Below are 23,420 nucleotides of genomic sequence, written 5' to 3' on the forward strand. Positions count from 1 at the left end.
AGAGAAATGTACCTCAATATATTTATTGCAACATATTCACATGTTTCTATCACTCACTTGTTTCTTTCATTTTTGAGTGTCCATCTTTCACTAACAAGTTATCTTCATAACATTTTTTTATGTTTTCACAAAGTTCCAAGAGCTAATCATAATAACAGGTGTTACTGTTATTAGTGTTACTATAAGTGTATTTAAGTGAATAAGATATTTAAATAATTAAAACATTCACGTAAGACATTTAACATATTTTTATATTTTTAATTTTATCATTGAAAATTTTATTAAGAACATTATATTGAGTTTCTATGACTAATATTGAGTATTAACTAACAAAATTGCACACTGAATTTATGATGAAGTTAATAGGTCAAAGTATCTATATTCAATAGCAATTGCAGGAAAAGGTTTTATTTTATAGTGCCTAAATAAAATAAATGTATCTATACTAACATGTATGTATGTATGTCTACTAACAGCAGTATATGAACTTACACACTGTGGCACTGACCAAGCACTAGAGAAAAAGGATTCTCAAAATCCTAGTGTATTGCAGCTTTGCTATTTTTAGTTTGCTTTTCAGATAGTAACTTTTAGAAACTATTTTCATTTATTTATTTTTGTGTGAGAGAGACTATAGGTGCACCAAGGCCTTTTGCTTCTAGAAACAAACTTAAGAGTCATATTTTCCTTGTTGCATCTGGTTTAGGTATGTTACTGGGGAACCAAAGCAGGACTGGAAGGCTTTGAAATCCAAGTCAGCAAGTTTGCTGATACATCTTCTCAGCATCCCAAATATTAACTTTTAAGAAGGATGAAAAATAATTAAAAGGAAAGTAGCAGAAGAATTTGTGAGTGTAGAAAATTAAGAAAAAAAACACAAGATTACAAATTTAATGAAGAAAACTGAAAAGGATTATATTCTTAATTCCTTAATTTCAGTTTTCATAAAGAGTTCTGTTGTTTTGCCTTGTCTTTTTGAGGTGGGATCTCACTTTAGCCCAAGCTGACCTGAAATTCGCTATGTAATCTCAGAGGCTTCAAACTCATGGCAGTCCTTCTGCCTCCTAAGTGCTGGGATTAAAGGTGTGTGCCACTATGTCCCGCTCAGAATTCATGTTTAAAATTTATATATCTAACATATATATTAATATTCTGGTCAAGAATTTATTTTCTCAATTCTCCAAACTCCAACTAACTGAATTTTTTTTCATGATTTCCAGCATAAAGCAGTTTGCCTTGGGGCAGGACAACCTGAACAAGGTGCCTATGATCTGCAATAATTCCTAACTCACTGTTCTAAAAACCATGACACAGATAAAACACAAGTCCAGAATTCAACCCAAACAGCTCAAGCATTGTTCTGGCTGTGTAGGCTGGAGGTTATTATAAACACCAGATAATTCTGGTAAGCATGCCTGCAGAGAAACAAGCAGAAGTAATATTCAAAGAACAATCTGTTATAGAGCTATTGCATAAAAAGTGAATTCCAGTGCTAAATAACACTATAGCAGATCCACAAATATTTTGAGAAGTTCCTGTTTTAGCTACTGCCTTGCCCTGGAATTATACACATCACTCTGTAAGAAAATGAACTGAAGGGGACTTCATTGGTGAATTTCACAATCATGGCTATGTGTAAGAAACACACATGCAATTGTCTTTGACCTACATGCTTAATGGTTGTTCCTTTGGCATCAGTTTTCCTTCCTGACCACCATCTCCCATGATTTCTAGGATCCCCTTGTTATAAGTCTTCTCCTCTTCTTACTGGTTCCTATCTCCCTGATTTCCTTAGCTTCTTATGGAAAGATGTAGACAATTTTGACAGGGTATAGCTGTAGCCTCTGTTTGATAACAAGGTTTATATATCTTTTCATCTCTAGTTGATATTTATTGCATTTTCTCCCCACTGAATACCATCATGTAAACTGAATACTATCATGCACATACACTTACACAAGCCACAACTACTTCTATTTCTTCTCTTCTGCTTCTTCATGATTTTATTAGTAAGAAAGCATTCTGTATGTATGCTATACAGAAGGATAAAGTTAAAATAAACATGAGAGAAAGTGAAGGATGTGTTGGTATTTTTGAGAGCTCTTAAATTGCTAGAACATTCACAAACACTATATTGACACTGCTGCATTGAATTCCTTGAAAATTCCAAAATTCAAGATGCAATTATTACACTACATATCACATGTAAGTAACCATACATTGGAACAGTAACTTTAATATGATATTCAATCATGTTTGCTGCATATGAAGTCATTCTGAATAGGAGTATCACTATTTTGGGCTCCTGGAACCACCCCTTGCAATGAATGGCAAGAGAGAAGTTCTTGAAGATAGCCTAGCTGGAGGGAGTTGCAATTATATTCAAAAAGGTATGAAGGCTGCTGTGTAATACCTCTCATTGTAAGAAAAAATGGCATCAAAACATGTGCACATGGCCATGATCACCACTGTAGAACTTCTCACAACTCCTCACTTCTGTAAGGTCTATCAGTCAGCACCTCCAACCCAGGAATCTTAATAGAAAGCAAGTGTTCCTCATAGTAATTTGATAGCACCTTTTCCTAGGTGGTATTTTAGAGGATCTTATTACAGTCATTTCCTGGATTATCTTCATCCTAAAGCCTCAGGTACAGTCTGCATTAAGTCTTAACATATCATATGGAGAAAAGATTTGGATGAAAGCAAAGTAAGGAAAACACTGCACTAACATGGTCTATAACATATATGTTATAGGCACATTAGAGATAATAACAAAGACACCTGGACATTCCTTCGTGAGAGAAGTGACACCAGCTTCTCTGTGTCCCTTGGCCAAACGTAAGTTGTGCTCAAGTAGTATCCTCCTGACTCTTATTTTTGCCTGCTCTTACACAGTCACTCTTCATCTGAAATTAAATTGATATAATAAAATACATGTTTGGGTTTTGTTTCAAGTTTTTAGGTAACTAACAGATTCATGGTACCTTAGCCAAGATACACCAAAATGTGTGCCTTTGGCTTAATGTTACAATGTTATCTTTTCCCAGAGCTCCATTCAATGTTTAAAAGGAATAAAGACCAACAATTGTTATTAACATAAAAATAATAACTAACCACTATTTCAGTGATTAGTATCAACCTGTAGCCAAGAAAAATGGAGACTACTCTGTTTCATTGAAACTGAGATCCTTAGAGACAACTGATGAAGATGATAACAATTTTGCTTTTTCATAGCCTATTGTGCTATCTGCACACAGACTTAGGGAAGGTTTCCATTGACATCAAGCTTCTAAGATGCATAATTTTTCATAAAAGGAATCACTACAAACTCATACATATCTAGTGAATCCTCTATTGGTCCTTATGACAATTCCTTCAAGCTTCTTTGGATTTTTATTTAATCAATCTGTACAAGTACAAAAAAAAATCTGATTTTGTAGAAATATTTTTTTCAAACTTAATTTATTCCACTTTTATTTAATAATAAATATATCTAAAGCATTGAGGTGTTCCCACCAAACTTTGTCACAAATGGCAAGTTTAGTTGAAAGCAATGATACATAAACTGAATTTAGAATCATAGTAAGTTCGTGTAGCTCTAGTGTACAGACCCACTGAGTGATGTTACTGACTGCTCTACATTAAAAAAATGTAGTAATTTAAGATGAGAAAAGGCAAATCACTACAATTTTGTAATGGTTCATTCAAGTTAAAATACTGGATCAAGAAACTTCTTTGTGTATATTACTATGGTTTATGGAGAAAGGTAAGAAGAACATACCTTAATCCTCTAAGATTACCTTAAGCATTGCCACCTTAATTTCCTAAAACTGCATGAGGTTAGGAAACAAAATTTGGAAAAGGAAAATGTAGTTATTTATTTAATGGCTACTTTGGTCAACCTGGCCAAGCAGTAGAGAGACAATAGAACTACACTGCCCCTAATTTCTTTCTGGGCTTGATACAATGCTTCTCTTATCTCATCACCTAGATCCAGAGTACAGCAGAAAGTCAAATTCATAATCAAACCTTTACATGAGGAATGACAAATGCCCTTCTTTTGATTCCCATGAGTAATTTTCTGTCTGAGAAGTCACTTGAGTGTCATCCACGCAGACATTCCACATGAGATCACTAATTATAACAAGCTCCTGCTACAATATTTAACATCCTATTCTGTCATAATGAAGAAGTGGATTGGTTGAAGGTAGCTTAATATATAAACTGCTTCTAAGCAACCTAGAACACTAGCTCATATCACTGTCAGATCTCTTTAAAAGCGAGTACAATGATTTGGTTGTGTTTCTAATAAATATTTTGGATATTGTTAGCGGTAGAGAGAGCATTAAAAAAAATGGGAGATGTCCTGGATCCCCTGCTCAGGGGGTGCCCTTGTGGAGTGAGAAGGCCAGAGCTCCTGGTTCATTCCCCACCTCCCGGTCCCTTGGTCCAGGTATCCCTGATGCTGGCTTGGGCAGCCTGGACCCTGCATGTATGTTGCAGAAGCAGGCCTATTTCTCTGCCTTCCTGATTGATCAGCCCTTGGATCCCAAACTCCCTGTTCTCCTGAGCCAGAAGGTGCAAAGATCATGGTGGAACAGGCCTCTTACTCTTGGTTCCACAGATTCCCAGGTCCAGGTTCCCCAACTCAAGTTCCCCTATGTTGAAGAGTATGTGCAAGTGGAGTGAGTAGGCCTGAGCCCCCAGTTCCCGACCTCCCAGTTCCCCAGATAACCTTGATCTACTTGCAACAACCACAGTCTGTGCATCTGCAGTTATAATTCCATCCTACTCCAATCCGGTTCACATTTAAAACAAAACACTCATTGAAGATCCTACAAGGACAAATAATTGCTTCTTTCTCAATAAAATAAAAGGTTTACTCCAAGATAAGTAAATCACATGCAAAACAATTCACAAAAGTGAGAAAACTGGGAGATATCTACCAAGGATGCTAAGTCCCACATTGGAGGTGTTAAATGAAAACATAGAGAAAGCAAGAGAAATTGTATCCCAAAATGAAAATACAAGTCATATGATCCTGATCCAAAGAATTGCTGAAATAGAAGGAAATTATCAGAAAACCAGCAATCACATAAATTAAATTGGGCAGAATCATCTGTTAGAGCACACAGCTTTTGTCACTAGGTTTATCTCAATTGAAGAAAACCAGAGAGGCTTCAAAAGAGAGAAAGACCTAAGTGAGGTCAGAGAAAGAGATTGAGTAAAGGTAAGGATGGGGGGAGATTAATCAAAATCTAAGAAGATATGAATAAGTCATATGGAAACCTACATATTTGAACAATGACACAGCCATAAGTCATAGCTTATAATTAGAAAATTTTCAGTGCAGGGATGGGATACCTTCCAGTGAGTTGTTTGCCAGGGAGGTCACTGATGCCCCCAAAACATTGCAGGCTATATCGCTGAGGCTCTTGGTTTCCTATCAGGAATATATGGTAAGACCCTATTGCTGAAGACTCCACATGCTTGGGCTGCAATGTCACTGAGAAATCTTGCTGGAACTGAGCTGAAAATATCCTCTCTATAAACCAGCTGACCAAAAGCTGGAAAAGGCTAGGTTGCATGCAACTCCATGGGAGAGAGAGAAGTCATCAGTGGAGATAAACAACAGTGGACACTGTAAGCCTTAAGTTGAGCCAGCCAGACCAAATGAGATAATGGGTGCAATAATGGCATGTATGTTATGGGGAAACCATCTGCTCCCTAATTGGAGTGGAAGCCCAATCCACAGGAGGGAATACATGCCTGATTAAAAAAAAAAAAAAAAAAACTTAAAGTCATGAGCCCTAGGGTTGTAACATCTCCTGGTGTCTGGCTAAATATATACATTATGTTCACCAAACAGCCTGGAAAGTACTTTTCTTAATGTTCATACCCATATATTAATGCTACTCTCACTTTTGGTTAGAGAGGCTTCTCTTTTCAGATGGTTGTGACCTCTGGGATGACTCAAAAGGTACCATAATTGTAAGAAAATGTGACAGAGGAGTTTTCAGCACGGAATCATCTTTATCACACCTTCGAAGGCTCAGGGTCCATTGTGGAAGGGGTGGCAGGAAGAATGTAGGAGCCAAAGGAAGGATAGGAGTCCTTACAGTGCACTCTTCTAGTCACAAACTGGCCTGGATATCCAAGACCTCACAGTGTCTGGCACTGCCTACACAAGACTAGTATAAATAGGAGGAAAACATGATGACATCAAAATAAAAGAGAGCCTGATTGAGAGGGGAAGGGGTAATGATAGAAAATGGAGTTGTGAAGGGGATAGTAGGGGGATGGAATTATCATGGCTTACTGTTTATATGTAAAGAAGTTGTCAATAATAAATAGTTTTAAGGGAGAAAATAATTGAAGGTCAGTCATCGCAGAGGATCCCAATTACTAGCTGATTAAGCTTAATTAAGATATAATCAAAGGCAAGAATTAATCCCAGGAAGCATTAAGAAATTCAGACCCTGATCTGAAATCATACTTGAAAACAGAGATGGTCAAGATGCAGAAAAACACAATAGAAAACCATAATCAAAAAAATCTTTTAAAAACATCTCTAGAATATTCCATTAACAGAGTCAGTCATGTGAATGATATGACCTCTGAGCTGGAAGACAGACATACAACAAGAAAAGAAAAATAAGAAAAGAAAGGAACAGTCAACCTAAGAGCTCCAGATGAAAAGAAATTATGATCAGAGCCGATATTAATGAAATACAAACTAAGAAAATTGATAAGATTAAGAGCTAAATATTTGAAAAATAAACAATATTTATAAACTCCTGGCCAATTTAATCAAATGAAAATAGAAAGTCTCAAATTAACAAAATTAAAAATGAAAAGGAAGAGGCCACAACAAATATGAGTGAAACTGGAAAAATCAGGACATACTTCTAAAACCTCTACTTGACAAAATAGGATAATCCAGAAGAAATGGATGAATTCAGAGACACATACCACCTATGAAAATTAAACACAGAGCAGATTTATTAAAAAAAAAAACCTATCATATCCATCAAGACTGAAAATGTAATAAAAAAACCTCCCTAAGAGTAAAATCTACAACCATATGGCTTCTCAGTGGAATTCCATAACACCTCAATTGAAAAACTAAAACCTTTTTTTCCTCAAACCAGTTCACATAATCTGAAAGCAGAGAATATTCCACAACTACTTTTATGAAGCTAGCTTCACCCTAATACCAAATCTGAGATAGATGTAACCAGAAACTAAAACTATAGGCCTATATTTCTGATGAACTTAGATGCAAAAATTCTGAACAAAATTTTCACAAACCAAATTCAACAATACTTGAAAAGTCTAATCCACTTCAATCAAGCAGGCTTCATCCCAGGATGGCAGGGATGGTTCAGCATATGGAAATAGGTTAACATAATTCCCCACAAAAATAAACAAACACAAGAACCACACAATCATCTCAATTAATGCACAGAATGCCCTCGATAAAATATAACATCACTTCAGATGAAAACACTGGAGATAGTATGTATGTAGAGTATATAACTCAACATAGTAAAGGATATATACAAAGCAACTAAAGCTCAAATAATACTTAGTGGGAAAAGACTCAAGGAATTCCCATTGAGATCAGGAATAATACAGGGGTGCCCACTCACACCACTGCTCTTCAACATAGTACTAGCAGTCCTAGCACAAGCAATAAGACAGAAAGATACAAAAGGGATACAAATTTAATACAAAGAAGTCAAAATACCCCTATATGAAGATGATATGATCCTATATATAAGTGTGGTGGTTTGATTAAGGCCCTTTGAATCAGGAGCTCCCCCTAACGTCCTGTTGAGGGTTCAACCTTTTAGTTTAACTTCCAGGATATAGGATGCTATGGTAACAGTTAAATTTGTGTTCAGTTTTTTGCCCCTCCCCCACACCCTTTACTTCCCCCAAGCCCTACCCTCCCTATTGTCCAAGCCTTGAGATGTCTTTCAGGTATGTCAGCAACTCAGGGGTGATCCAAGTTAGGAACTACCAATGAGTGAGAATCTATATTCTTTGTGTTTCTATGATTGGGTGAGTTTACGTAATATTATTTGTTCTAAGTGCAACCATTTTTCTACAAATTACATTGTGTCATTTTTTTTCTTACTGGTGAGTAGAATTGCATCGTGTAGATATACCACATCTTGCTTATCCATTCATCCAATGACAGGCACCTGGGTTGATTCCAGGTCTTAGCAATTATGAATTGGCCAGCTATAAACATGTTTAAGCAAATATCTCTGAACTGAGGTGTGGAGCTTTTAGAGTAAATGTCTATAAGGGAATAACAGGGTCTGTTGGTACCACTATAGTCATCCTTGTCAGAAGTCTCCATATTGATTACCACAGTGGTTGTGCCAGCTTACATTCCCACCAACGGTGAATGAGTGTTCCTATTTCTTCCCATTCTTGCCAACATTTGTTTTATTTGTTTTTTTAAATGTTTGCTATCCTTACTGGGGTAATGTGGAATCTCATAGTTGTTTTAATTTGCATTGCCTTAATGGTTAGAGATGTTGAATATTTTCTTTAGTGTGTGTTAGAGATTTGTAATTCTTCCTCTATTTCCTAATCAGTTCTGTGACCCACTTTTAGAGTGTGTTGCTTGATTATTTATAGTTTAGTTTTTTGAGTTCTTTGTGTATTCTATATATTAAGCTTATGTTAGTGGTATAGCTAGTAAAGATTTTCTCCCATTCTGCAGGTAATCTATTGGAGCTGCTTATGGTATATTTATCTGTGAAAAAGCTTTTTAGCTTCATGAAATCCCATTGGTTGAGTGCTTGTTTAATTTCCTAGGCTACTGGGGTTTTGTTTAGGAAGTCTTTTCCCAGTCTTATATCATGGAGTATGCCTCTTTTTTTTTTTTTTTTAATCATCCAAGTGTTGAAGAGTTTCAGATCTTTTATTGAGGTCTTTAATCCACTTGGACTTGAATTTCGTGTATGGCAAAAAGAGTGAGTGTAATTTTATTTTTCTACATATGATCATCCAATCGGTCAAACTCCACTTGTTGAAGATGCTATCTTTTTTCCACTATACATTATTGGTACCTTTGTCAAAGATAAAGTAGATATAGTTACTTAATCTAAGGTCAGAGTGTTCAATTCTGTTCCATTGGTCTATGTTTCTGTTTTTATTCCAGTATCATGCTGGTGTTATTATTATTGTTATTATTATTATTAGATATGGACATATTTTGTATGTAAACATCACATGCTGGTATCATTCTTTCCCTCCTCTCTGCCCCTTTTCTGAAGAGTCTGAAGAAGTCTTCCTCATTGGGGATGCAGGTCAACCCTGTGGAAATTGTGTGTCATGCATTGCGGGGGAGGCAATATCTCTGTGAAAAATGCCCCAACTTGTGGCTCTAACAATCCTTCCACCCCCACTTCCACAAAACTTTCTGAGCCATGCTAGGAGCATTTTTAAGTCCACTTAAGTGATGGGCACTTAGGTGCATCTTGATCTCTGGTATGGTAGGTGTTGAGTGTCTCAATATCTTTCTCCATCACCCTTGTGCTGATATCAGCTTAACTAAGAAAGAAGCACTCTTACTCATTTCCTGCATTCCTCTGTGGTTTCAGCTGGCGCCATGGAGGAGTGCACTGGGTGATTTATCTCTTCAAGTCCAGTTCCTATCGAAAAAGAGAAGCAGATTCTCCAATGGAGAGTGAAATCAGTGTCACTTAAATGGGATAACAATTATTAATTTAGACAGAATTAAAGGATTTAGGCACTCTGTTAGTCTAAGGTTAGTGGGACCTTGACAGTGGAAAGTAGACTCATCATCTGGATATGATTCTGAGTTGTTTCCCAGTACAAGATGTGGTTTCCTTTTCACTGAGTGGATCTGATAGCCAATCCAAGAACAACTTGTGACCCACCATGGCTGTGTGCCACTATCACACTTGTGTGAGCATCACATCAAGTTGTTGGCTTCTGTGTCATGTAGACATTGAGTTGCTTGGAAAGATGCTGGTCACTTTCCCCTGGTAGCTTATGTATTGCCTTCCAGCACTAGATAGGCTAGTGATCTGAGAACTGGCTCTCCTTCAGATTCCAACAAGGTCTGTCCATGGTCCATGCCAACAGTGTTGGTGTCTTCAACAGTAGGCTCTTACCAGTAATCTTTGGTGGGTAATCAAGAGCTCTGACAGAAGTCTGTCTGGTTTGTTATGGGATATCTAGTAAGTCACTCTGATTAGCAGTTCATTGTGGATATAGACCACATCCTTGTACAGGTAATTACAGACTAGCACCAAGAGAAAAGAGAAAAGAAAAAAAAAAAAACAGAGAAGAAAGAGAAATGGGTGCAATTTGAGGTTAGGTTTCATCTCATACTCTCCAGGACCATTAAATTCAGGTGCTCCCTCTAAGATCCTCTTAAAGGGTCTACATTTTAGTATGACATCCAGTATGTAGGATTCTATAATACCAGTTCAATTTGGGTTTAGGTTGTGCCCCCACACACACCCTTTCTCTTCCTCTAAGCCCTACCCTTGCTATTTTCCAAGCCTCTAGATGCTATTAAGTTATGTCTGCAATTTGGGATGATCCAGGTTAGAAAATGCAGGTGAGTGAGATAATGTGACAGATGTCTTTCTATCATTGTGTGAGTTCACTTAGAATGATCATTTCCAAGTCCTGTCATTTTTCTACAACTTTCAATGTGTCATTTTCCCTTACTGCCATTGTGTAGATATACCACATAATGGTTATCCATTCATCCTTCCTGGGTTGATTCCAGTTTTTAGCTATTATGAATTGAGCAGCTATAGTTGGGAAAATGTTTCTACTGAGATGTGAAGCTTTTAGGGCCAGTAATGCCCAGTAAGAGAATAATGGGGCTTATTGTTAACTCTATATTCAGCCTTTGCAATAGACTCCAAATTGATTTCCACAGTAGTTGTATCAGCTTACATTTCCACAAACAGTAAATGAGTGTTCCTATTTCTCCACAGCCTCACTGACATTTGCTTTCATTTGAGATTTTTTATTAATGTTTGCTATCCTTACTGGTATAAGGTGGAATCTCATAGATGTTTAAATTAATGGTTAACAATTTTGAATATTTTCTTAAGTGTGTGTTAGCAATTTGTAATTCTTCTCCTGAGAACTCCCTATGTCTTTCTCTGCCCCACTTTTGGAGTGTGTTGTTCAGGTTTCTTTATTGTTTAGTTTTTTGAGTTCTTTGTTGATTCTATATATTGGGTTTCTGTCAGTAGCATAGCTGGCAAATATTTTCTCCCATTCAGTGGGTAATCTACTGGCTCTGCTTATGGTATGTTTGTCTGTAAAAAACCCTTTTTTCAAAAAAAAATTTATTTATTTATTTTCTTTATTTGAGAGAGAGAGAGAGGTAGATAGAGAGAAAGAGAGGATTGGCATGTCAGGGCCTTCAGCCACTGTAAACAAACTCCAGATACATATGCTGCCTTCTGGGTCTGGCTTATGATGGACCTGGGGAATCAAACCTGGGTTCCTTGGCTTTGCAGGCAAGTACCTTAACCTCTAAGCCATCCGTCCAGCCCCCCCCCACCAAAAAAAAAAAAAAAACTTTTCAGCTTCATCACATCATTGGTTGAATGCTTGTTTAATTTCCTTGGGTACTGGGCTTTTCTTCAGGAAGTCTTTAACAGGTCCTACATCATGGAGAGTGTATCCTATTTTTTCTTCTAGTAGTTGAATAGTTTCAGGTCATATATTGAGATATTTAATCTATTTGTACTTGATTTTTGTGCATGGCAAAATGAATGGGCCTAATTCCATCTTTCTATATCTGGTCATCCAATTTGTTCAACACCAGTTGTTCAAGATGCTGTCTTTTATCCAATCTATGATATTGACACCTTTGTCAAAGAACAAGCTGCTGTAGTTACTTGCCCTAAGGTTTGAGTCTTCAATTCTGTTCCATTGGTCTATGTTTCTGTTTTTATTCCAACACTATGCTGTTTTTATCACTATGGCTTTGTAATATATAATTATATCAGGCAGGGTAATACCACCAGAGATTTTTTGTTTGTTTGTTTTTGTTTTCCTGAGGATATATTTGGATATCAAAGGCTTTCTGCCATTCCATATGAATTTTGAGATCATTTTTTCAATATCTGTGAAAAATTATGGTATTTTATAGGTATTGCATTAAATTTGTATATTGTTTTTGGTAAAATTTTCATTTCACAATATTAATTCTAACTATCCAGGAGCATGTTAGGTCTTTCCATCTTCTCAAGTCCCCCTCTATTTCTTTCTTGAGTATTTTTATGTTTTCATTATATAGTTCTTTCACATTTTTTGTTAGTGTTATTCCAAGATATTAAATTTTTTGTTGTTCATGAAAATGGGACAGCCTCACTGATTTCTTCCTCTATATATCTGTCCTTTGCATATAGAAAAGCTACTAATTTTTGTGCATTGATTTTGTATCATGCCACTTTGCTGAAGGAATTTGTCACCTTTAGAAGTTTTGGGATGGAGACTTTCAGGTCGCTTCTATACAGGAGCATGGCATCTACAAATAGGGCTATCTTGACTTCTTCCTTTCCAATTTGAAACATTTTTATTTATTTCTCCTGTCTTATTGCTTGGGCTAGTACTTCTTTTACTATGGTGAAGAACAGTGATGGAGTGGGCACTGCTTTCTTCTTCCTGATCTCAGTGAGAACTCCTTGAGTCTTTCCCCATTAAGTATTATTTGGGACTTAGGTGCTTTATATTTTAGCTTTTATTGTGTTGAGATATAAACCCTCCATGCCTATTCTTTACAGTGTTTCAGTCATGCAGTAGTGTTGTATTTTGTCAAAGGCCTTCTCTGCCAATTGAGATGATCATGTGGTTGTTATGGTTAAGTTTATTTATGTGGTGTATTATGTTGACCAATTTCCATATGTTAAACCATGACTGCATCCCTGGGAAGAAGCCTACTTATTCAAGGTGGATAGTGCTTTTGATGTGCTGTTGAACTTGGTTTGCAAGGATTGAGTTCAGGATCTTTATATCTAAATTTATAAGGGATATAGGCCTATAGTTTTCTTTTCTTGTTGCATATCCCTGGTTTTGGTACTATAATGATGCTAGCTTCATAAAAGGAGTTGAGGAGCATTCACTCATCTCCAATTATGTGAACCAGTTTCCAAAAATGGTTTCCATTCTTCAACGAATGTTTGAAAGAATTCAGCTTAGAAGCCACCAGTCCTGGTTTTTTCTTTATTGGGAGGTTTTTGATTACCTTGTCAATCTCCATGGATGGAATAGCTTTGTTTAGGAGATTAATCTGCTCTGGGTTTAGTTTTGGTGGGTTGTATGTGTCTAGGAATTCATCCATTTCTTCCAGATTATTCAATTTTGTAGAATAGATGTTTTGGAAGTATTCCTTGATGATTCTTCCAATTTCATCGATATCTGTTGTGGTCTCTTCTTTTTCATTTCTGATTTTGTCAATTTGAGACATTTCATTTTTTTGCTTTAACAAACTGGCAAGGGATTTGTCTATCTTCTTTACTTTTCCAAAGAACCAGCACTTCATTTCATCATTTTTAAATTGTTTTATTAGTCTTCAATTCATTAATTTCTGCATTAATCATGTCTATTTTATCAGATAATAATATAGCAACCACTGCTTGTTTTTTATTTCTATTTGCTTAGAATATCATTTTCTGTCCTTTCATCATGAGGAGATGAGGTGGGTTTCATGAAGACAGTAGATAGAAGGGTCCAGTTTTCTGATCTACCCTAATAACCTGTGTCTTTTGATGGGTGAGTTAAGACTATTAATATTTAAGCTTATTACTGTGAGGTTTGAATTAATACCTGCCTATAATGAGGTGTTTTCTGGTGTTGATGTTTTCTTCTGTTTCATACTATGTTGAGCCTGGTCTATTTTGGGGTTATTGTGATATTCGTCTTGTTGGCTCTTGAGATTTGATGTTTGGCTTTTATCTGTGTTGTATTTCCTCAAATATTCTCTGTAGATTTGGCTTTGTGTTCATATAATCATAACATTAACTTTTTTCATGGAAAATTTTCCTTTCACCGTCTATGATGATACTTTTGCTGGGTAGTGTAGCTTGGGTTAGAAGCTGTAGTATTTTTTAGACTTTGAAGTGCACCATTCTACTCCCTTCTAGCTTTCAGAGTTTCCATTGTGAAATCTGAATTCTGATGGGATTGCCTTTGTATGTTGTAAGTTGTTTCATTCTTGCTACTTTTAACACTCTTTCTTTGTTTTAACTGCTAAGAATTTTAAATATGATGTACCTTGGACAGTTTCCTTTTTTTTTTTTTTTTTTTTTTTTTGGTTTTTCGAGGTAGGGTCTCACTCTAGATCAGGCTGGCCTGGAATTCACTCAGTAGTCTCAGGGTGGCCTCAAACTCACTGTGAACCTCCTACCTCCTGCCTTCCAATTGCTGGGATTAAAGGTGTGCTCCACCACACCCAGCTCAAGAGAGTTTCCTCTTTGATGCTGTCTGTTTGGTGTTCTGTGGGCTTCTTGTATCAGACATAGCCTCTCTTTAAAGAGATTTGGAAAATTTTCTTCAATAATTTTATTTTTTTTTTTTTTTCTGAGTTAGGGTCTCACTCTAGCCCAGACTGACCTGGAAATCACTATGTAGTCTCAGGGTGGCCTTGAACTCATGGTGACCTCCCACCTCTGCCTCCTGAGTGCTGGGATTAAAGGCGTGTGCCACCAAGCCTGGCTTCGGTAATTTTCTTGAATATGTTCCCTATGCCTCTGGATTGTATATCTCCTCATTCTTGTATAGTCATGATCAAGATATTTGGTCATTTTAAGGTATTCCATAGTTCCCTCATATTCTGTTCACTTTATTGTTTGAACTTAGTGAGGTGTTTGACCTCCTGATCAATTTCTTCTATTTTGTCTTCCATGTTAGAGGTTCTGCCTTCCACATGAATAACTCTGTTTGTGAGAGGTTCTACAAAAGTTTTTTTCTTTTTATAATTTCCATTTGATTTTTGCTTTCTACTGTATTATTTTGCATCATGTCCATCTCTTTTTGAGGTACAATTTTACTTCAACTTCTGATTTTCTTGATGCTTCCTGAAATTCATTTCTTCATTTTATCAAGTCTTCATTAAGCTTAATCAACTGGTTGTTGAGATCTTCCATTTCCATTTCATGACTTATGTTCAATTCATTCATATCTGTTTTGAGGGTTGTCAAAGTTATGCCTACTGTCAAAACCAGAATTTTCTAAGTGACGATTCTGTTAAATTTCATTGATATGATTATTTGTTCTTTGATGGTTTGCTTCCAGTTCAATTATTCTTTTGATCAGGGTCTCATTGGTTTATGTGTTTACATCTTGGGAATGAATTTCTGTTGGTATCTCTATGATGAAATTAGAGGCATATTGGCTGGAGAGATGGCTTAGCAGTTAAGCACTTGCCAGTGAAGCCTAAGGACCCCAGTTCGAGGCTTGATTCCCCAGGACCCATGTTAGCCAGATGCACAAGGGGGCACACATGTCTGGAGTTTGTTTGCAGTGGCTGGAGACCCTGGAATGCCCATTCTCTCTCTATATCTGCCTCTTTATCTCTCTCTCACTCTCAAATAAATAAAAACAAATTGAAGGCATCCATTGTAGGACTAGACATCCGTGGTGGAGAGTCTTCATTTTTATGACTTTGCTTGGCTTTTTTGCATTGTTTTCTACCCATTGAAAGAGACTCTTATTTTATTGAAGAGGAAAAAAAGTATTAATGCATCAGAAATGACCTCCAATGAGAATGAGTTAGATGAAATGCCTGAGAAAGATTTCAAAAGAATCATTTTAAATATGTTCAAAGAACTCAAAGAAGGAAGCAAAGAAGACACAGGATGCCAATTTAATGTAATAAAGAGGTCAATACTAGACATAAATAGGGAAATAGAAATAATAAAGAAAAATCAGAATTACTAGCAATAGAGAACACATTTAATGAAATAAAAAATTCTGTAGAAAATCTCACCAGTAGAATGGATAAAGGAGAGAACAGAATATCTAACCTAGAAGACCAGGTAGCAGATTTAATACAGTCCAACAAAGAGAAAGACAAACTAATAGAAAAGTATGAGTGGGAATTTCAAGATATTCGGACACTCTGAAAAAATCAAACATAGGAATTCAGGGCATAGTAGAAGGAGAAGAATTCACTCCTAGGGCATAGTAGGCATATTCAACAAAATCATAGAAGAAAACTTCCCCCAAGTTGGGAAAGAGGTGCCAGTGCAGATACAGGAATCCTTTAGAACACTAGCCAGACAAAACATGGAAAGAACCTCTCCTCACAATATTATAATCAAACTACCAAATATGTAAACTGAAGAAAAAATATTGAAAGCTATCAGAGAAAAAAAAAAAAAAAAACAAGTTACCTACAAAGGCAAGCCTATGAGGATTACAGCAGATTACTCAACACAAACTTTCAAAGCCAGAAGGGCGTGGAGTGTTGTAGTCCAAGTTCTGAAAGGTAACAACTGTAATCAAGGTTACTTTATCCTGAAAAGCTATCCATTTAAATCGAAGGAAAAATGAGGACATTCCACAACAAAAGCAAGGTAAAGGAATATTCAAAGACCAAACTAGCTCTACAGAAAATACTTGAAAGAATCCTCCATGCTGAAGAAAAAGAAAAGCACACATATAAGGAACCAGGAAAACACAAACAATACTCAAACACTAGTTAACACAAGAAAGCAAAGGTAAAACCAGAAGAACCACAAAAAAATGGCAAAAATGAATACACACATTTCAATAATATCTCATAAGGGCTGGAAGATGGCTTAGAGGTTCAGCGCTTGTCTATGAAGCCTAAGGATCCTGGTTTGAGGCTCAATAACCCAGGACCCATGTTAGCCAGATGCACAAGGGGGCACACACATCTGGAGTTTCTTTGCAGCAGCTGGAGGCACAGGTGCACCCATTCTCTCTCTCTTTTTCTATTTTCCTCTTTTTCTGTCTGTCACTTTCAAATAAATAAATAAAATTAAATAAAAGAAATATCTCTTAATATCACTGGCCTCAATGCGCCAACCAAAACACATAGGATATATATCTGGATATATATCTGTAGAAGGATGAAAATAGATTCTTCTCTCTCTTCATGCACAAGAATTAAGTCCAAGTGGATTAAAGACCTTAACATCAGACCTGAAACTCTGAAACTGCTAGAGGAAAAATAGCAGAAACCTTTCAACATATTGGTCTTGGCAAAGACTTTCTGAATATAACCCCAATTGCTCAGGCAATAAAACCACAGATTAACCACCAGGACCTCATGAAATTAAAAAGATTTTTTACTGCAAAAGACACTGTGAATAAATCAAAGAGGCAACCTACAGAATGGGAAAGTATCTTTGTCAGCTCTATATCCAATAGAGGATTAATATCTAGGATATAAAAAGAACTCAAAAGTTAAATAATAAGATATCAAACAAGCCAATTAAAAAATGGGCTATTGAGCTAAATAGAGAGTTCTCAAAAGAAGAAATGCAGATGGCATATAAGCATCTAAAAAATGTTGTACATCCCTAGTCATCAGGGAAATGCAGATTAAAACTACATTGAGATTCCACCTCACTCCTGTCAGATTGGCTGCCATCATGAAAACAAATGATCATAAGTGCTGGTGGGGATGTGGAGAAAGAGGAACACTTCTACACTCTTGGTGAGAATGCAATCTGGTCCAGCCATTGTGGAAATCAGTGTGGAGGTTCCTAAGACAGATAAAAATTGATCTACCATATGACCCAGCTATAGCCCTCCTAGGAATATATCCTAAGGACTCATCCCATTTCCTTAGAAGTACATGCTCAACTATGTTTATTGCTGCTCAACTCATAATAGGTGGGAAATGGAACCAGCCTAGATGTCCCTCAACTGATGAGTGGATAATGAAGATGTGGCACATTTATACAATGGAGTTCTAGTCAGTGGTAAAGAAAAATGAAGTTATGAAATTTGCAGGAAAATTGATGGATCTGGAAAGGATTATACTAAATGAGGTAACCCAGGCCCAGAAAGCCAAGCACCACATGTTCTCCTTCATATGTGGATCCTAGCTACAGATGATTGGGCTTCTGTGTGAGAAGGAGAAAACTCAGTAGCAGAGGCCAGTAAGCTAAAAAAGAGATACAAAGGAAAGAGAAAGGAAGGGAGGAGGGTACTTAATAGGATGGTGTTGTATATAAGTAGAAGAATAGATTAATGGGGGTGAAAAGGCCCAAAGTGAGGTCAGAGGAAGAGATTGAGTAAAGGAAAGGTAGAGGCATGGCTAATCAAAATCTAAGACGATATAAATAAATCATATGGAATCCTCCAGTTTTAGACAATGGAACACTCAGGAGCCATAAATCCTTGCTAGAAAATTTTCAGTGCCAGGGATGTGATATCTTCCGGTGAGATGTTGGCCAGGGAGGTCCCTGATACCCCCAAAACATTATAGGACATTGCCAAGGCCCTTGGTTTCCCACCATGAATAGGGGGTATGACCCTATTCCTGAAGACTCCACATACTTGGGCTGTAAGACCACTGAGAAATCCTGCTGGAACTGAGCTAATAACCTCTTCCATGTTGGCCAGCTTACAGAAAGCTGGAAGAAGCCATTCTACATGCAGTTCAATGGGAGAAAGAGATACCACCAGTGAAGATACTCAACAGTGGACACTGTAAGCCTTATAGTTGGCCAGCCAGGCCAAATGAGCCAACAGGTGCAATAGTGGCACATCTATCATGGTGGAAACCAACTGCCCTCCAATTGGACTGGAGGCCCATTCCATGGGAGGGAATACATCCCTGATGCGAAAAACTTAAAACAGGGGTAGTCATGAGCCCTAAGGGTGTAACATCTGCTGATGTCTGGATATATACTATGCTTATCAAACTGCCCAGTAAGCATTTCTCTTAATATTTGTACCCTTATATTAATACTACTCTTACTTTGGGTAGAGAATCTTCTCTTTTCAGATGGCAGTGAGCTTGGGATGACTCATAAGGTATCATATCATAGTGCTGGAAAGACGTGACTGCTGTACTGAGTAACATCTCAATCACACCTTCCAAGGCTCAGGGTTTAATGTGGAAGAGATGGTGGACAGAATGTAAGAGCCAAAGGAAGGGTAGGACTCCTTACAATGTGCTTCCTACAGACAAAAATGGTCTGGATATCCATGACCTCATAGTGCCTGACACTCCCTACACAGACCATCATAAGAGTAGGAAAAGATGATGACATCAAAATAAAAGAGAGACTGCTTGAGATGGGGAGGGGATATGATGGAAAATGGAATTTCAAAGGGAAAATAGGGGGAAGGAGTGTATTACCATGGGATATTTTTTATAATAATGGAAAACGTTAATAAAAATTGAGAAAAAAATATTAAATGGCAAAAGTTGCAATGGTATGGAAAGAGAGGAATCCCCATTCACTACCTGTGGTAGTGCAAACTTTTACAGTCACTTTGGAAATCAGTATGAAGTTTCCTCAAAAATCTGAAAATAGATCTACCATTTGATTCAACTATACCACCGTAGTGGCTCCAGTCTTTACTATAGACATATTTGCTCAGCTATATTTGTTGCTACTCTACTCATGATAGCTAGGAATTGTAATCAGACCAGATGCCTATCAACTTATAAATGGATAATGAAGGTTTGGTACATATACACATAATGGAATTTTACTCAGTAGTTAGGAAAAATGTAATATGGAAATTTGGAGGAAAATTAATAGAGTTTACACAGGATTAGAAAGACAAATGCCATATGTTCTCTCTCATACATCACCAGCTTGGTTTATTTATAAGTTATAATAAGCATTAGTAGTATTGACAAGGAGCAAGAATAAGGGTAGGAAAGAGAAGAAACAGGAAAGGATGAAAGAAGGGGAGAGTTGTCAGATAACTAGAAAGACAGAGGAGGTGGAAGGGTCTTTGATGGGTATGGGGTAAGGGAGACTCGGAGGGAGAAAATTCATGCAAGTGTGTGTGTGTGTGTGTGTGTGTGTGTGTGTGTGTGTGTGTGTGTAATAATGGAACCCAAATTATGGAGTTAATTATTGGCTGTCTTATTGGATCTGAGGCCCACTTACTGAGAAGAAATTCATACCTGGTACTAAGAACCAAGTCAGAAAACTATGGATAGGAAACAAACTATAACCCCTAGAGAGAAGATTCAGATGTTCTTTTACTAAGATAAGAGGGTATGACCATAAAGAGGTTTTTTTTCAATAAAAAATTCTCAAAACACATTTTTTAAGCAAATAACAAAGACCCAGTTTGCTAGCTTTTTAAAAACCTAAACCTAACATTACATATTTAAATAATTGTCAGAACTTCAGTTGCCAGCATTCATGCACAGCGAGAAGATCCTTAATCTTTGATTCATACTGCTCTCAAACGATTTGCCATCTGATCTACCTATACAACTCCTAGACATATACCCTAATGATTTCACACTTTAATTTAGAGATTCTTGCTCAGCCATGTTTATTGCTGCTGTATTCACAATAGCTAGTAAATGTCATAAGCTTAGAAGTTCATCAGCTGTTAAATGGATAATGAAGATATGATTCATTTACACAACAGAATTTTACTCAACCGTATAAAAATCAGATTTTGAAATATGCAAAATAGTAGATGTCCTGGAATATATTATACTGTGAAGTAAGCCAGATTCATAAAAACAATCTCCCCATGTTCTCTCACATATGCAGATATGAGCACTGAGTATTGAATTTTAGAATTGTTTATAATTTAGACTAAGAATCAGTAGTAGAGATCAGGAAGCTAGATATAGTCCATGTGGGGGAAGTGTAGAGAGAGTTTAGTGGAATCGGATAGGAGATAGATTTCTAGAGAGACAGAATACAAATGTGGGAAGGATTAAGTAAGGGAGGGGGTCAAAAGAAGGGGATGTAAGAAAGTAGGGGGTTGGGAAGACTTAACCAGATTTACAGGCAATACAAAGAAGCCATATGGAAACCTACTTATATATTACCTAATTAAAAATATAATGTACACAAAGAGAGAGGCTAGGAAGAAGTACCCTATGGGGTCAAGAATGCTTAACAAATAATCATAAGCTGTGACAAGAAAACCTCATGTCCAGGGGTAGGAAACATCCCATTGAGTTTTTTTGGTATGGAAACCTCATTAGATCCCCAATACAAGATGTTGTCAGTGATATGGTTGCCTACCAGAACTAGATGGTAAATCCTGTGGCTTAAGATAGCAGATGCACTGATTAAGGGAAACCAAGCAAAAACATTACATACATATATGAAAATTATAAGTAAAAAACAAAAAGTCATTTATAAATGAACTTTATGTTTATGCTGAAAAGAAAAAGGGACCTTTTTAACCTTGTAACATCTGAAGAAATCAGTGTAACACTAGTGCAAATATACTAATGAAAATACACATGATAAATGTAAGTGGCAATATTCCATGGAAATACCTTACAGCCTGGGTATAACAGATGGGCAAAGGGAAAATCTAGCCTTCATTTCTCTCTGTTTCTCAACTATGGATGTAATATTCTAAGCCATCTCACCTCCATACCATGATGAATTATATGCCTTTATATCTTAGCTAAAATGAACTCATTCACCCCAAAGTTTCCTATGTCAGATATTTGACCAGTTCAATGAGAAGAGGAACTCATTCTGCCAACTATTAATCCTTAAGAGCCATTAGTGTTCCTCAACCTGGGGCCCTTCCATTGGGCCATTGTGCTGCTTGCTGGTGACAAATCATATTGCTATGACCAAACAAGACTAATTGATGAACTGGGTCCATACATATCATAGTCTTCTGTGACTCTATAAATATTTACTGAGACCAATTTGGTGTCATGTCAAATTAAGGCACTCCCTTCCTGGTGTGATCTTCATTTCCTGATTTTATTTTCCTCATCCCATGTTTATTGCTTTAACACTTTACAGTCCATTAGAGACCAACATTATTGCTCAGATCTACCAAACTCTCATGCTGAAGAGGAAATATTTCTTTTTTTTTGTTTATTTTTATTTATTTGAGAGTGACACAGAGAGAAAGAAAGAGAGAGGCAGAGACAGAGAATGGGCAACAGGGCCTCCAGCCACTGCAAATGAACTCCAGATGCATGTGCCACCTTGCACATCTGGCTCATATGGGTCCTGGGGAATCAAGCCTTGAACCAGATTCCTTACGCTTCATAGGCAAGTGCTTAACTGCTAAGCCATCTCTCCAGCCCAATTATTTCTTTAAAAAAAAAACCCTCTGGAGTCTCTTCCTTCAACTGTACAGTATTGTCCTATTGTCTTCCCTTTCATGCTCTAGTGTATCTAGTCACAAAACAGGGAAAATACATTATGAGTTGCTATAATTTTATTCCCCTCCTCCTGGATTTTCATTAATTTAACATTGTCAGTGTTATATAGAAAATTAAGTGAAATAAAGATGTTCTGACAGCATTGACTTCTGACAGGATGTTGAAATATACAGTTAACTAGAAGTAGGTACCACTCTCCCATTGCACACTATAAATTTTCTAAAATACTGCAAACATTTTCCCACATTCTCCACCACACCTCAGCTTTGCTATCCGTGAAATGCTTTATAATCCCTGAGGCTATCTCTTCACCTGGGAGGCAAACTGTTAAACAAAAGTTCATCAATGCCAGGCATGATGGTGGTGATGCCTTTCATCCCAGCACTCAGGAAGCAGAGGTAGGAGGATTGCCAGGAGTTCAAGGCCACCCTGAGACTACATAGTGCATTCCAGGTCAGCCTGAGCCACAGCAAGACTGTACCTTGAAAAACAAACAAACAACAACAAAAAGAAATCTCAAGCATCATCACGGATGTGACACTGGCCAATGCTAATGACTTCATGGCTTTGCTACCAGTTCTCATCTCTTCATGTCCACTCATATCCAGAGTAGTCCAAATTTCAATATCATGAGGATACAAGATATAGTAATAAAATGGAAAATTTCTTATTTTAGTCTGGAGAGTGGGGATGAGTTGAGACTCGATTAGCTTGTCAAGTGACTCTCAGCAAACCAGGATGTGAGCACCTCTCATAGTCAACTCACCTTAAAGATCAGTCTATTTTCATAGCACATTACATGGATTTTTATCAAGATTTCTAGACAACCTGAGATACCCCAGTCGATATTCTCATAGATTTGATATAAACATGTGTGGGTGAATAAACAGAAAATGATGACAACAAGAGGAGGGAAGAAAAAAAAAGTATTATAAAGAAAAGGAATATAAGACCAGCTATAACAGACAAGGTTAGAACAGTAACCTGGGTGGGGAAAAAAAATGTTTATTTTAGTGTTATTATCCAGGACAAGCTTGAATGGATATTTGAGATCTCTATGAAAACCATG

General features: G+C 36.9%; 1 pseudogene; it reads left to right on the forward strand.

Annotated features, from left to right (window-relative positions):
- Positions 1 to 2,729: 2,729 nt before the first annotated feature.
- LOC101612224 overlaps positions 2,730 to 23,420 on the forward strand; it is a 36,976-nt pseudogene continuing 16,285 nt past the window's right edge.

Source organism: Jaculus jaculus, chromosome 17 (assembly GCF_020740685.1).
Source record: "Jaculus jaculus isolate mJacJac1 chromosome 17, mJacJac1.mat.Y.cur, whole genome shotgun sequence".
In the NCBI taxonomy this organism is placed as follows: Eukaryota; Metazoa; Chordata; class Mammalia; order Rodentia; family Dipodidae; genus Jaculus; species Jaculus jaculus.